Below are 14,140 nucleotides of genomic sequence, written 5' to 3'. Positions count from 1 at the left end.
GAGTCTTAACCCAATCAGTGAATTAATCCCCTGACAGTGATAAACTGAGTGGTAACTAACTGAAGTGGTAGGGTCTGGAGAAGGTGGGAATTGGGGGTTTGGCTTTGGGGTATATATTTTTGTATGGCAAGTGGAGACTTCTCTCTCTGCTCTCTGATCATCATGTGAGCTGTTTCTGTTAGGTCCTTGGGCCAAAGTAACTCAATTTTGGAAATAAGAACTTGCCCAAACAGGCATGACCTTCCTGTTAGGCCCACCCAGAAAGAGTGCCTAACTTTGAAACCACAGCAAAGATGTCAAATAATGATAACAGAACCAGAGGGATTATTTTTTAACTACTCCATTGCATTTGATTATATAGTTAAAATGTTGTTTTGTTTTTTTTTCCAGCAGGCTGCTTTGCCTTGAAGAAGGGCCATGTGGCAGATAGTTTCTGTCAATAAACCTTTGCTTGAACTCAGAAATGTCTCTCTCAGGGATATTTGTGCCAGCTACCCTAATAGTTTCTCTCTGTCATACTCTTCCACCATGATGTCCTGCCTCATCTTGAGCCCTGAGGAATGGAGCCTGCTGTGTATAGATTGAGACTTCTGAAACCTTGAGCCCATATATAAACCTTTCTTCACCTACAGCTGACTAAAACAACTTGTTGTTATTATCTATTATAAATGAAAGTATCAATCATATCCATCTACTATTTAGAGAATTTTCATTGTATAAAAACTGTTGTTTGACAACATTGCATAAGAAATACCAATATCTCAGAAGTCCCCTGTATATTCTTTCCCACGCACATTGTGCTACCTGTAGTTCTCCAAAGTGAAGATTCATCTTAAATATTGTGTTACTATTTTTCTTGCTCTGTTTTAAAAAGTTTTTCATCCCCAAGTAAAACAATGTGGAGTTTTGCCCATTCTTCAATTGCATATAAGTATATTTTACTGTGAGTATTCTGTGATTTGTTCTATTTCCTACATATCTTAAAGATTTTTATATAGTTATATACAATGTAGTGGTATTTTGTTCTTTTCACTGCGCATATTGTATTTCTCTGTGTAAGAATATATCAGGTACTGAATTATCCCCATGGCAGGTATTTTCAATTGTTTTTCTATTTCAATCAATGTTTCTTCTATTTTCATGTAAACCTACTGATGAATATGTGCACAAATTCTCCAGAAGCACAATTTCTAGACACATTTTGTGTGTCAAAAGATACCTTTTTGTCAGGAGATACTAAATTGATTTCTAAATTATACTTGTAATAACTGAACTTTCATATTATGTGAAAGTTTTCAACAATCTACTTCTCTACTAACACTTGGTTATTGTCAGACTTTCAATTTTGTCAATTAAGATTACAAAATCATTTTTTTTTGTTTTGTTTTACTAACAACAACATGATTATGGATGATATTGCTATTTTTACTTCTCTTTTTCTTTGAAATTTTGCAATTTGATAATGATGTTAATGTGGGGTTTTCTTTTTGTCATGTCTAGGGTTTCCTTGTCCTCCTAAACATGGAAATTAACGTTTCCTAATCAGGAAAACTCCCTGACATAGTTTCTTCAATTTTTTTTTGTTTTAATAGCTTCTCCTATACTTTGACATGCAACAATTGGCGGTATTATTCTATCCTTAATGTCTCTTATAGTCAACTATGTGTTTTTCATTGGAGGAAATAATTATGTGATTATCTCCATAAATGACTTCAGTTCAAGTTCCTTGACATAATTCTAAAACTATTCCTAATTAAAACATCCATAAAATATGATCTGGTCATTCCTAAAATAAGCATCTAACATTATTGGGAAACACTATAAAGATCAATAGCAAGAAGAGAATGCTATTTTTATTACTACTTCACACTGTGTTATAAGTGGAAGCCAATGCAATTTTTGACAAAAGAAAATACATAGAAACAGAACAATTGAAAAAACTAGTTCATCTTGAACTACTTTATTGGCAGGTTATATAATATATCTGGAGGGCTGGGGATGTGGCTCAAGCGGTAGCGTGCTCACCTGGCATATGTGCGGCCCGGGTTCGATCCTCAGCACCACATACAAAGATGTTGTGTCTGCCAAAAACTAAAAAATAAATATTAAAAAAATTTCTCTCTCTCTCTCTCTTTAATATATATATATATATATATATATATATATATATATATATATATGGAAAATACAAGTGAATCAGTGGTAAAATAGTACAAACCATAAGGAAGATTTTGAAGACAATAGGGTAGAAAATTGATAACCAAAATCAATGTGTACAGACACAGTAACCAGTTAGAAGATATAGTGGAAGAAAATATTCCATTTATAATAGCATCAATAAGATACAATTTCTGGGGGAAAATTTGAGAGGATTTGTGAGAAAAAGATTCTGAAAAAAATTTAACATATTCCTGAAAGTCACCATTAACAGAAAAATATCCCTTGCTTGTGGATATCAAGTTTCTCCAAGTTAAGAAAAAATTTGAGACTAATCCTTACATATATAGCATAAGTGCTTTTCCTTTAAAGAAAACAACTTGATTGCAAAGTTCATTTTGCAGAAAACACACTATAATACATATGTCTGACAGCATACCTGCACCTCAATTGAACAGTTCTTTTGAGCGCATGAAGTGGGTCAGATTGGGAAATTAGAAATTATGGAAATAAAGATTCATTTATAAGTGGAAGTAGGACTCAGTGGTAAATCAGCTCTGGTGGAGTCTGGTTCTAATAAAACCAAGAGTCTGCATGTTTATTTTATAGGTTTTAAACATCAAAGGGATTCACTGTGAAAAGACTTCTTGAGGTAAACAGGATGAAGTTGAGGGAAAAAAGCTTAGTGTGGGCTTATCAGTTTAAGCCCATCTCTTTGGGCACCAGGGATTTAAATACAATGTTTCTAAACTAGTAAATTCCATGATGAGCACTGGACTTCTTTCAATAGGGAGTCACCTTGCAAATGTGCATTTCCCATGAGGCCCCCCACCAAAAGATTCTAAGAAGAGGCATCTAGCTGTGCATGGTTACATAGTTCAAAGCAATAATTTATTTACTGATCAAGGTATCTATGAACATCCTAAAAAACTGATACGAATAGGAAATAATTCCTCCAGATAATAAAGTACATTGCAAAGCTTCTGTCTAAAACATTGTGGCAAAAGACAAATGCTGCATGATGTCAAAAAATCTCAAACAGAGCAGGAGGATGATTATCATAGGTAGAGGAGTAATGGGAGATGTTGACTAAAAAGTTACCTACCAGTTATAAGATGAATAAGTTTTGGAGACCTAAAGAAATTCTAGTCACTATGATTGATGCATTGTATTGTATAGTTGAAATTTACAAAAAGTAAATCTCAATTCTCACCCTGCCCCCGTGTAAGGGTTCTGTGTTTGGTATTGAGGTCTCTGATAGCTTCATAACTGTGGCATGCTTGTTGGCTAGGAAGTTTCTGTGCAAAGACATAGAATGTCTGGCTGCTATAACAATGCCCTGCTTGAGAAGGCTGTATGCTAGAGTTTTATCAGCCTTGACCTTGATCTCAGGCATACAGCTCCTGGGAATAAGGGAACTCTCTTGTTAGACAACACAATGTTTCACCAAGCTCTGGTGCTTCTGGACCTGCCTGCTAACAGTAACTTTAAGCAATGGGCTTTATTGAAAGCTACAGAAAACTCATAATGTTACACAATACAATTATAGTATGTAACTGAGGAATAAGCTGCATAATGCTGCTAACTTATAACCTGCCTAATGACACAAGGAACATTAATGTACTACTGATGCCAGTGACCTAATGTAACCTATGTAACAAATAAAGCTGTCAGCTTGGCCATTCTGCCATTCTTACATTTTTTTCTGGCTCTTCATCTTGTCTCTGTGTCTCCTTTATATTTTCCTTACACCCCAAAACACAATCTATTGTGGATTTACTGTGGTAATCACTTTATTTTTTGTATATGTATCAAAACATTACATCATGTAACTTGAATTTACACAATTCTTATTTGTCAACTATTTCTCAGGAAACATGAAAGCTACTATAATCTTACATAAAAACATATATAGAAAAATGGAATGAACAAAAATTAAATGAACACAAGTAGAGGAAAAGTACCATCTCAAACTGAAATTTAAAATAAATGAAACTGAAATAATAAATTATCACTTGGATAAACAGTGAAATTTGATCCATATGTCAAACAGCAAAACAATTTCAAATGAATAAGAAATATTAATGTCAAGAATAAAATGATATGATGCAAGAAAAAATAAAGGTGAACTTTAATAAAAACCGTTCTCAACTATGACTAATTATAACTGGAAATACAAATGCTATATAATACATACTTAAGAAAACAAAAATTCAAAGCATTGAGAAAAAACAAATAAGAAAATGGGAGAGAAATGTTTGCAAAATATACCATAAATGAATGACAATAGGATTCATAGACCCTAGATAGTGGCTCTTATGCACCATTTCTCTGTAAGGTAGATGAAAGGCTTGTAAGAAAATTATTGATTCTGGTTCCGAAAGAGGGAAGGCACAAAGTGAGCTTGGCCCATCTGTGTGTGTGTGTGTGTGTGTGTGTGTGGGGAGAGAGAGAGAGAGAGAGAGAGAGAGAGAGAGAGAGAGAGAGAGAGAGAAAGGCATTCTTCAAAGTCTTAAAGACATTTGTCACAAGGAACTTGTCAAAAAGAGTAGTACTGTCCCTAGTTGGAGAAATTTAAGCACAAAAAAATCAATAATAAATTATAAACTATTAATAAAAATAGAATCCATAAGTACATATTATTACTTAGTGTACATGAAAGGGAGGAGAAGGTAAGGGAGTTCTCCTTAATATTAAAATGCCATCTAATAAATATGCAAGGAATAGTAGAATTAAAAAATCCTTGATTTATGTCAATTTGCAATTTTAATTATTGGTTTGGGTAAGAGTCACTAATGGTTCTTGAAATCATTGGGAGAAAGTCTGTGGAGAAATTATTCCCCTGACTCTGTTTGGAACTGTAGAATTATAAAAGAGTAAATAACAACTAGTCCTACCAAACAAAAGTAAGCAGAACAGAATGTGAATAATAATAAAGAGGCCACAGTAAAGGAGTAGAATGAAGGAAGGTGCAGAGAAGAGATTAAGGTCTGATTTGATGATGTGGTGATTTGAAGTGCTTGCAAAAACTGTTTTTTGTTTGTTTGTTTGTTTGTTTGTTTTTGTCACAGAGCAATTGGGGGAGAAGTTCATGTATTATAAAATGAGAGTAACAGAATCTGACTTAATTGTTTTTTTTTTTTTTTTAAGACAGGATCTCACTATGTTGTCCAGGTTGCCTCAATCAACCTGTACTCAAGCAATCCTCCTGCCTCAACATCTAGAATACCTGGGATTACAAGTGTGCACCATTGTGCAAGGCTTTAATTTAAATTTTGAAAAATTATTCTCAGAATATATAGGAGGAATTCAAAGAGAAATGAAGAGACACTTCTCAGAATGGTAACTATGTCAAAAGCAAAGAGAGTCTAAATATTAATATTACATAGACATGAGTATAAATAGAGTATGATAGTTAACTATATATGTCAGTTTTTCTGGGCAATGGGGTACTCAGATGCCTGGATGTGTTTTTAAGGGTGTTTTTTTAAATTTTTTTAATTTGTTTTAATTAGTTATACATGGCAGTAGAATGCATGTATGCACCTTGATATATAATATATAGATAAGATAAAATTTCCCATTTTTCTGAGTGTACATTCTGCAGAATTATCTTGGTCATGCAGTCACATATATACATAAAATAATAATGTCTGTTTTGTTCTACTATCTTTACTATCCCTACATCTCCCCGTATCCCCTCCCTTCACTTCCCTCTACCTAATCTAAGGTAACATTATTCTTCTCTAGTGCCCCCTGCTTTATTGTGAATTAGCATCTGAATATTAGAGAAAACATTTGACCTTTAGTTTTGTAGGATTAGCTTATTTTGCTTAGCATGATATTCTCCAACTCCATCCATTTACTGGCAAATGCCATAATTTCATTCTTCTTTAAAGCTGAGTAATACTTTGTTTAATATATATACCACATTTTCTTGATCCATTCATCTATTAAAAGACACCTGGGTTGGTTCCATAGTTTAGCTATTGTGAATTGAGCTTCTATAAGCATTGATGTGACTGTGTCACTATGGTATGCTGATTTTATATCCTTTGGGTATAAACCGAGGAGTGGGATAGCTGGGTCAAATGGTGGCTCCATTCCCAGTTTTCTGAATCTCTATACTGCTTTCCAGAGTGGTTGCACCAATTTTCAGTCCCACCAGCAATGTCTGAGTGTACCTTTTTCCCCAGATCCTCGCCAACATTTATTGTTGCCTGTATTCTTGATGATTGCCATTATGACGGGAGTTAGTTAAATCTTAGTGTAGTTTTCTAATTGCTAGAGATATTGAACACTTTTTTATATATTTGTTGATCAATTGTATTTCTTATTCTGTGAAGTGTCTTTTCAGTTCCTTAGACCATTTATTGATTTTTTTTACTGTTTTTTTTTTGAGTTCTTTATATATCCTAGAGAGTAATGCTTTATTAGAGGTCCATGTAGTAAAGATTTTCTCCCAATCTGAGGGCTATCTCCTCACATTATTGATTATTTCCTTTTCTGAGAAGTTTTTAATTAGAATCCTTCTCATTTCTTGATTCTCAATATTACTTCTTGAACTTTAAGAGCCTTGTTAAGAAAGTCGGATTCTAGGCCAACATGGTGAACATTTGGGCCTACTTTTTCTTCTATTAGGCTCAGGGTCTCTGTTCTAATGCCTAAGCCTTTGATCCACTTTGAGTTGATTTTTGTGTAAGGTAAGAGATAGAGGTTTAATTTCATTTTACTACATATGGATTTTCATTTTTGCCAGCACCATTTGTTGAATAGGCTATCTTTTCTCCAGTGAATGCTTTTGGCATCTTTGTCAAGTATGACATAACTATATTTATGTGGGTTTGTCTCTGTGTCCTCTATTCTGTACCACTGGTATATGAGTCTATTTTGGTGACAATACCATGCTGTTTTTCTTATTATAGCTCTGTAGTATAGTTCAATGTCTAGTATTGTGATGCCTCCTGCTTCACTTTTCTTGCTAAGAATTGCTTTAACTATTTTGGGTCTCTTATTTTTCCAAATAAATCTTATGACTGCTTTTTGTATTTATATGAAGAATGCCATTGGGATTTTAATAGGAATCACATTAAATCTGTATAATGCTTTTGGTAGTATGATCATTTGGACAATATTAATTCTGCCTATCCAAGAGCATGGGAGCTCTCTATCTTCTAAATTTTTCTTCAGTTTCTTTCTTTAGTGTTCTGTAGTTTTCATTGTAGAGGGATTTCCTAATTTTCCTCATTTCTCTTTCAGAGGATTTGTCACTGATATACAGAAATGCATTGGATTTATGGGTGATGATTTTACATCCTGCTACTTTGCTGAATTCATTTATTAGTTTTAGAAGTTTTCTGGTGAAATTTTTTGGATGCTTAAGGTATAGAATCATGTCATTGGCAAATAGTGATAGCTTGAGTTCTTTCTCTATCCATATCCCTATAATTACTTTTGTCTAATTGCTCTGGCTAGAGTTTCAAGACTATGTTAAATAGATGTGTCTTGTTCCAGTTTTTAGAAAAATGCTTTCATTTTTTCTCCATCTAGAATAATGTTGGCCTGGGGCTTAGGATACAGAGCTTTTACAATGTTGAGATATGTTCCTATATCCCTAGTTTTTCTAGTGTTTTGACATGAAGGGGTGCTGTATTTTGTTGAATGCTTTTTCTGCAGCTATTGAGATGATCGCATGATTCTTATCTTTAAGTCTATTGATATGATGAATTACATTTATTGATTTCTGTATTTTGTACCAACCTTGCATCCCTGGTATGAACCCACTTGATTATGGTGCACTCTTTTGAATATGTTTTTGTATTTGATTTGCAAGAATTTTGTTGAAAATTTTTGCATTAATGTTCATTAGAGATGTTGATCTATAGTTTTCTTTCTTTGATATGTCTTTCTCTGGTTTTGGGATGAAGGTGATATTGACCTCATAGAATGAGTTTGGAAGTATTCTCTCTTTTTCTATTTCATGGAATAATTTGAGGAAATTTGGTACTAGTTATTCTTTGAAGGTCTTATAGAATTCAGCTATATATCAATCTGGTCCTGGGCTTTTCTTAGTTGGTAGGCTTCTGATGGTGTCTTCCATTGCATTGCTTGAAATTGGTTTGTTTAACTTGTGTATATCATCCTGATTCAGTTTGGGAAAAATAATATGATTCTAGAAATTTGTCAATTATTTTGATATTTTTCTATTTTATTGGAGTAAAAATTCTCAAAAACAATTCTAATTATCTCCTGAATTTCTATAGTATTTGTCATGATATTTTCATTTTTATCACAGATGTTAGTTGTTTAAGTTTTCTCTCTCCTTCCCTTTGTTAGCATGGCTAAGAGTTTATCAATTTTATTTATCTTTTCAAAGAAGCAACTTTTTGTTTTGTCAATTTTTTTAAATTGTTTCTTTTGTTTCAATTTCATTGATTTCAGCTCTCATTTTAATTATTTCATGTCTTCTACTGCTTTTGGTATTGATTTGTTCTTCTTTTTCTAGGGCTTTGAGATGTAATTCTAGGCCATTTGTTTGTTGACTTTTTCTTCTTTTAAGGAAAGAACTCCATACAAAGAACTTTCTTCTTAGTACTGCCTTCAGAGTGTCCCAGAGATTTTGATATGTTTTATTAGTGTTCTCATTTACCTCTAAGATTTTTTTATTTTCCTCTTTAATGTATTATGTAATCCATTATTCATTCAGTAGCATATTATTTAGTCTCTGGCTGTTGGAGTAGCTTCTATTTTTTATTTTATCATTGATTTCTAATTTTATTCCATTATTATCTGATAGAATGCAGGGTAATATCTCTACTTTTCTGTATTTGCTAAAAGTTGCTTTGTGCATAATATATATACTCTATTTTAGAGAAGGATCTATGTGCTGCTGAGAAGAAAGTCTATTCACTCATTGATGGATGAAATATTCTATATATGTCTGTTAAGTCTAAGTTATTGTTGTATTATTGAGTTCTATAGTTTCTTTTTTTTTTTAGCTTTTGTTTGGAAGATCTATCCAGTGGTGAAAGAGTTATGTTAAAGTCACCCAGAATTATTGTGTTGTGGTTTATTTGACTCTTGAACTTAAAAAAGAGTTTGTTTCAGACGAGATCGGGCGCGTTCAGGGTGGGATGAGAGGTGGGAGGGAAAGAGAGAGAGAAGGGAAATTGCATGGTAATGGAAGGAGACCCTCAGGGTTATACAGTGGAGGGGGTAGAGAGAGAGGAGGGGAGGGGAGGGGAGAGGTGGGGAGGGGGAGGGGGGAGGATGGGAAAGGCAGCGGAGCACAACAGACACTAGTATGGCAATATGTAAATCAATGGATGTGTAACTGATGTGATTCTGCAATCTGTGTATGGGGTGAAGGTGGGAGTTCATAACCCACTTGAATCAAAGTGTGGAATATGATATGTCAAGAAATTTGTAATGTTTTGAACAACCCACAATAAAAAATTAAAAAAAAAAAAGAGTTTGTTTGATGAATGTAGATGCTCCATTGTTTGGGGCATATATAATTGTTATGTCTTGTTGATGCATGATTCCTTTAAGCAGTATGTAGTGTCCTTTTTTATCCCTTTTAATTAATTTTGGCTTGAAGTCTACTTTATTTGATATGAGGATAGAAACCCCTGCTTGTTTCTGTAGTTCATGTGAGTGGTTATGTTTTTCCCGACCTTTTGCTTTCAGTCCGTGGATGTCTTTTCCTATGAGATGAGTCTCTTGAAAGCAGCTTACTGTTGGTTCTTTTCTTTAAATCCAATCTGCCAGTCTATGTCTTAATTGGTAAGTTTAGGCCATTAACATTCCAGGTTACTTTTGAGACATTATTTGTATTCCCAGTCATTTTTGTTTATTTTTTGTAATTTAACTTGACTTGGTTTCTCCTTTAATGAGTTTTTCCTTTAACGTAATATCTCCCTTTGCAAAATTTCATGGCGTCTTTTCATTTCCTCCTCATAGAATATTTTGCCAAGAATGTTCTGTAGTGCAGTCTTTCTAATTATAAATTCTTTACACATTTGTTTATCATGGAAGTTTTTTATTTTGTCATCAAATTTAAAGCTTAATTTTGCTGGATATAAGATTATTGGTTGATATCCATTTTCTTTCAGAGCTCGGTACATGTTATTCCAGGATCTTTTAGCTTTCAGGGTCTAAGATGAAAAATTTGCAGATATCCTAATTTGTTTCCCCCATATGTAATCTTATTCCTTTCTCTTGTGACATTTAAAATTCTCTCCTTATTCTTTATGCTAGGCATTTCTATTATAATGTGTATTGGTGTAGATCTGTTGTGATTTTGTACATTTGGTATCCTGTATTTGCTTTTTCCAATTAATTCTTTATGCTTGGAAATTTTTCTGATATCATTTCATTGAAAAAAATGTTTATTCCTTTGGTTTGTAACTCTACACCTTCCTCTCTCCCAACAATTCTTAAATTTGGTCTTTTTATGTTATTACATAATTCTTGAATGTTCTGCTCATGGTTTCTTACCATGTTCAATGTGTGGTCAACTTTATTTCCAGGATTATAATTTTTGTCTTCATTGTCTGAGGTCTGTCTTCCAAGTGATCTAATCTGTTGGCGATGCTTTCTATTGAGCTTTAAATTTGGTTTATTATTTCCTTCATTTCAAGGATTTCTATTTGGTCTTTTTTTCCCCCTCAGAACCTCTATCTCCTTATTTAAGTAATCTTTTGCTTCCTATATTTGCTTATATGGCTCTTTATTGAAATTATCTTTTGCTGCCTTATTTGCTCTCTTATATCATCCTTTAATTAACAGAACATTTTAATTATGTACATCCTAAACTCCTTTTCTGTAATTTCTTTTGCTGTGCTGGTCATGGAGTCTAATAATGTAGTATATTGGTTTGTTTGGGGCACTTTCTTCCCTTGGTTTTTCATGTTGTTTATGTGTCTTCCTTTTTAGAAGTGTGAATCTGAGGTGTTATAAGTTTTACCCTATAGGCTCATAGTGTCCCTGAAGGGTTACAATACCCCTCCTTTAAATGGGAGAACAATATTAAAATCCCAATACAAACAATATACAGCATTAAACTAAATATCTTCTATTAAGACATTTATGATTTTGTTGCAATATACAGAAATGGTGAGTTCAATTATCATCTACAATATAAATAGTAGGTTTGCAAAAGGGTCTACTGTTTCTGATGATGGATAAAGAGAGAAGGGGGGGTGTGGTGTGGGATGAGATGTTAAGGAGGTAGAAGGTGAGGATATAGAGTTATTAGATCTTAGGTATTATGAAAAAGCAATCTAAAAAAGTTGGCTAGCAGCAGGAGACAAGATAAAGTGATTTGGGGAAAATAAATAAGTGGAAAGACAATAGAGAGAGTACAAAAAAAACAAACATAAAAATTTTTAAAAAGTAAAAATATAAGATAAAAGATTATGCAACACAACTGTAATATACTATTCAGACATCCCAAACCTTAGTAGCCTAATTCATGAAAAGTATTGGTTTCACAAGCGTTGGGGATGTGAGGGGAGGCAGAGAGAGAGAGAAAGAGAGAGAGAGAGAGAGAGAGAGAGAGAGAGAGAGAGAGAGAGAGAAGAGAAGAGAGGAGAAAATCTTTAAGGAAAGTGCAAGGATTGTTTTTGCTGGAGTTCAGTATCTTTCTTGCTTCCCTTTTCATCTAATAGGTGGGGGCTGTCTGTTGTTTGCTGGTATCTCCACCCTCAGGATGGTGAAGGTTATTATGGTGGGAGGGTTGATCTTGGGGGTGGAGTTCCTGGAGGTGGGGTACAGCACTTGCAGGTCCTGATGGGAGACTGCACCCCAAGGATCTTCTTTGGGGCCTGTTTGTGTGATGTGGGTGCTTCCTATTTTTATCTCCTTATATCGCCTGTAGACCTCACAATTCCTGGTGTCTAATTTAGTCTCTAAACTGTATATCTCACTCACCCTCTCCCTTTCTACTTCCCAATCAGAAACTTCTCTCTCTGGAGATTTTGTGGGCTGCTCTCTGGGGGCTATGTACCTATTGTGGAGAGATGTTTTGTTTGGACAGTTCAGGGCCAGGCTTTGCAAGTAATGGACTGGCTGAATAGCCACAAGCACTGTGCCTGGTTAGTGGCTGTGGGGGAGGGGGAAGTTGGGGACTATAGGAACCTTGATATTGCTTCTAGTCCCCAGCCAGTGTCCCAAGCTGTGAGTTGCCCCAAATAAAGATGGCCACAAAGGTGTTCCAAGATGGAGGCACCTGCTTTCAGAGATGGGATGTCAGTTCATGTTGGGTCGGGTGATGGCATTGGGCAGAGAGTTCAGAGATGCAGCTCTGTGGTGTGCAATGTTTTGGCTGGTGGCTGTCTCCAATCCCTGTCCTCTGTCCCCATGTAGGCTACCAATGTAGACTATGGCAGTCGTTGCAGTGTCCCAAGATGAAGGAAACAGGGGGAGCCCCATGTTGGTAGATGGGGGTTCACACAGAAGTGGTGACTGGAAGTCCTATGTGTGGGCAGCAGCTGGGCAACCTTCATGGGAGTAGCTGTTGGGGGTCCTCTAATAACTCACAGTAAAACAGAATTTCCCCTATTAGAATTCCAGGTCATGGAGCAACACAGAATGCAGCTTCCCTCTGGCCTGCTATCATGGATTGCCCTGATAAAACCACTTACAAAGAATAAGTTTAATTAATCAGACAACAGTGAAACTGAAAACTTCTATTAATTGAAATATTAAAATATTAAAACCTAGAATATCATGCATAAAAAATAAGCCAATCCCCAGAAACCAAAGGTGAATTTTTTCTTTAATATGAAGATGCTAATTCAAATAAGGTGGGGGGCACTAGAGAAGAGTAGCATTACCTTAGATTAAGTAGAGAGAAGTGAAAGGGAGGGAAGGGGATACAGGGGTAAAAAAAATAGTAGAACAAAACAGATATTATTACTTTATGTATATATGTGACTACATGACCAATATGATTTTGCAACTTGTACACTCAGAAAAATGAGAAATTATATCCCATCTATGTATAATATATCAAAATGTATAAATGTATTCTATTGTCATGCATAACTAATTAAAACAAATTAAAAATCAATAAAAAATTGACGTCTCAACTCAAAAAATAAACAAAAAAAGCAAACTGTGGAATTAGAGAAGATAATGTATGCAAAATATAAAAAAGGACTCATTATTTATAATATATAAATAACTTCTACCAATAAATAAGGCAACCCACTAGAAAAAATGAAAAAAAAAAAAGACTTTAATAGGAATTTCACAAAAGAGAATATTAAAATTGTCAATAAGTAAATATGTGCACAATTTTATTAGCCTTCAATAATATGTACATTAAAACAATAACATCATTATCTAAGAATGGCACTAAATAAATAACAGATGGTACGAAGTGTTGGAGTACATGAAATAACTTAATCTCTTACTTGCTATTGATGAAGCCAAGTTCTTGTGCCTGGCAGGCTGGAGTCAGAATAGTGATCATGGGCCCACTGACCCCCACTTGGTAGCCTGGGCCTGAGATGACAAGCCAGCACCAGTGCAAGCCAGGGCATTCCAATCTGTCTCCAGTCAATGGTCTGGCCTAAGTCCTTTGAGGAAACCTGCTGCACTCAGTGCCACAATCCAGAATCCTCAAGCATCTTTGATCTGACAATCTTAACCTCCCACTTCCCCAGGAGCTCCAGGAAATGGAAGTGGGGTGGCCTGAATGGGATTTGCAGGCATAGCCAGCAGTGTTGGTACTTTCCCAAACACTAATTAGCATAAATTTGGACAAACAGCATTGACCTAAGTGCACTGACCTAAGTTTATTACTACTCTAGCATACTCAAGGGGCAACCCCTATCTCTCACGCAGGAGGTGTTCCGTTTCTATTCACACTCAATAAATCTTATTCTTACACTCACTCATCTTCATGTGTGGATTTTTATTTTACAATTTGCAAGACAAGAAGTCAGAAAAAAGAAATTGGCAGTGAGAAGCTGGA

This window comes from Marmota monax, unplaced genomic scaffold, assembly GCF_021218885.2.
Source record: "Marmota monax isolate L192 unplaced genomic scaffold, Marmota_monax_Labrador192_F-V1.1 WCK01_AAM20220418_F8-fsc00186, whole genome shotgun sequence".
In the NCBI taxonomy this organism is placed as follows: domain Eukaryota; kingdom Metazoa; phylum Chordata; class Mammalia; order Rodentia; family Sciuridae; genus Marmota; species Marmota monax.
This window is presented reverse-complemented; position numbering follows the sequence as displayed.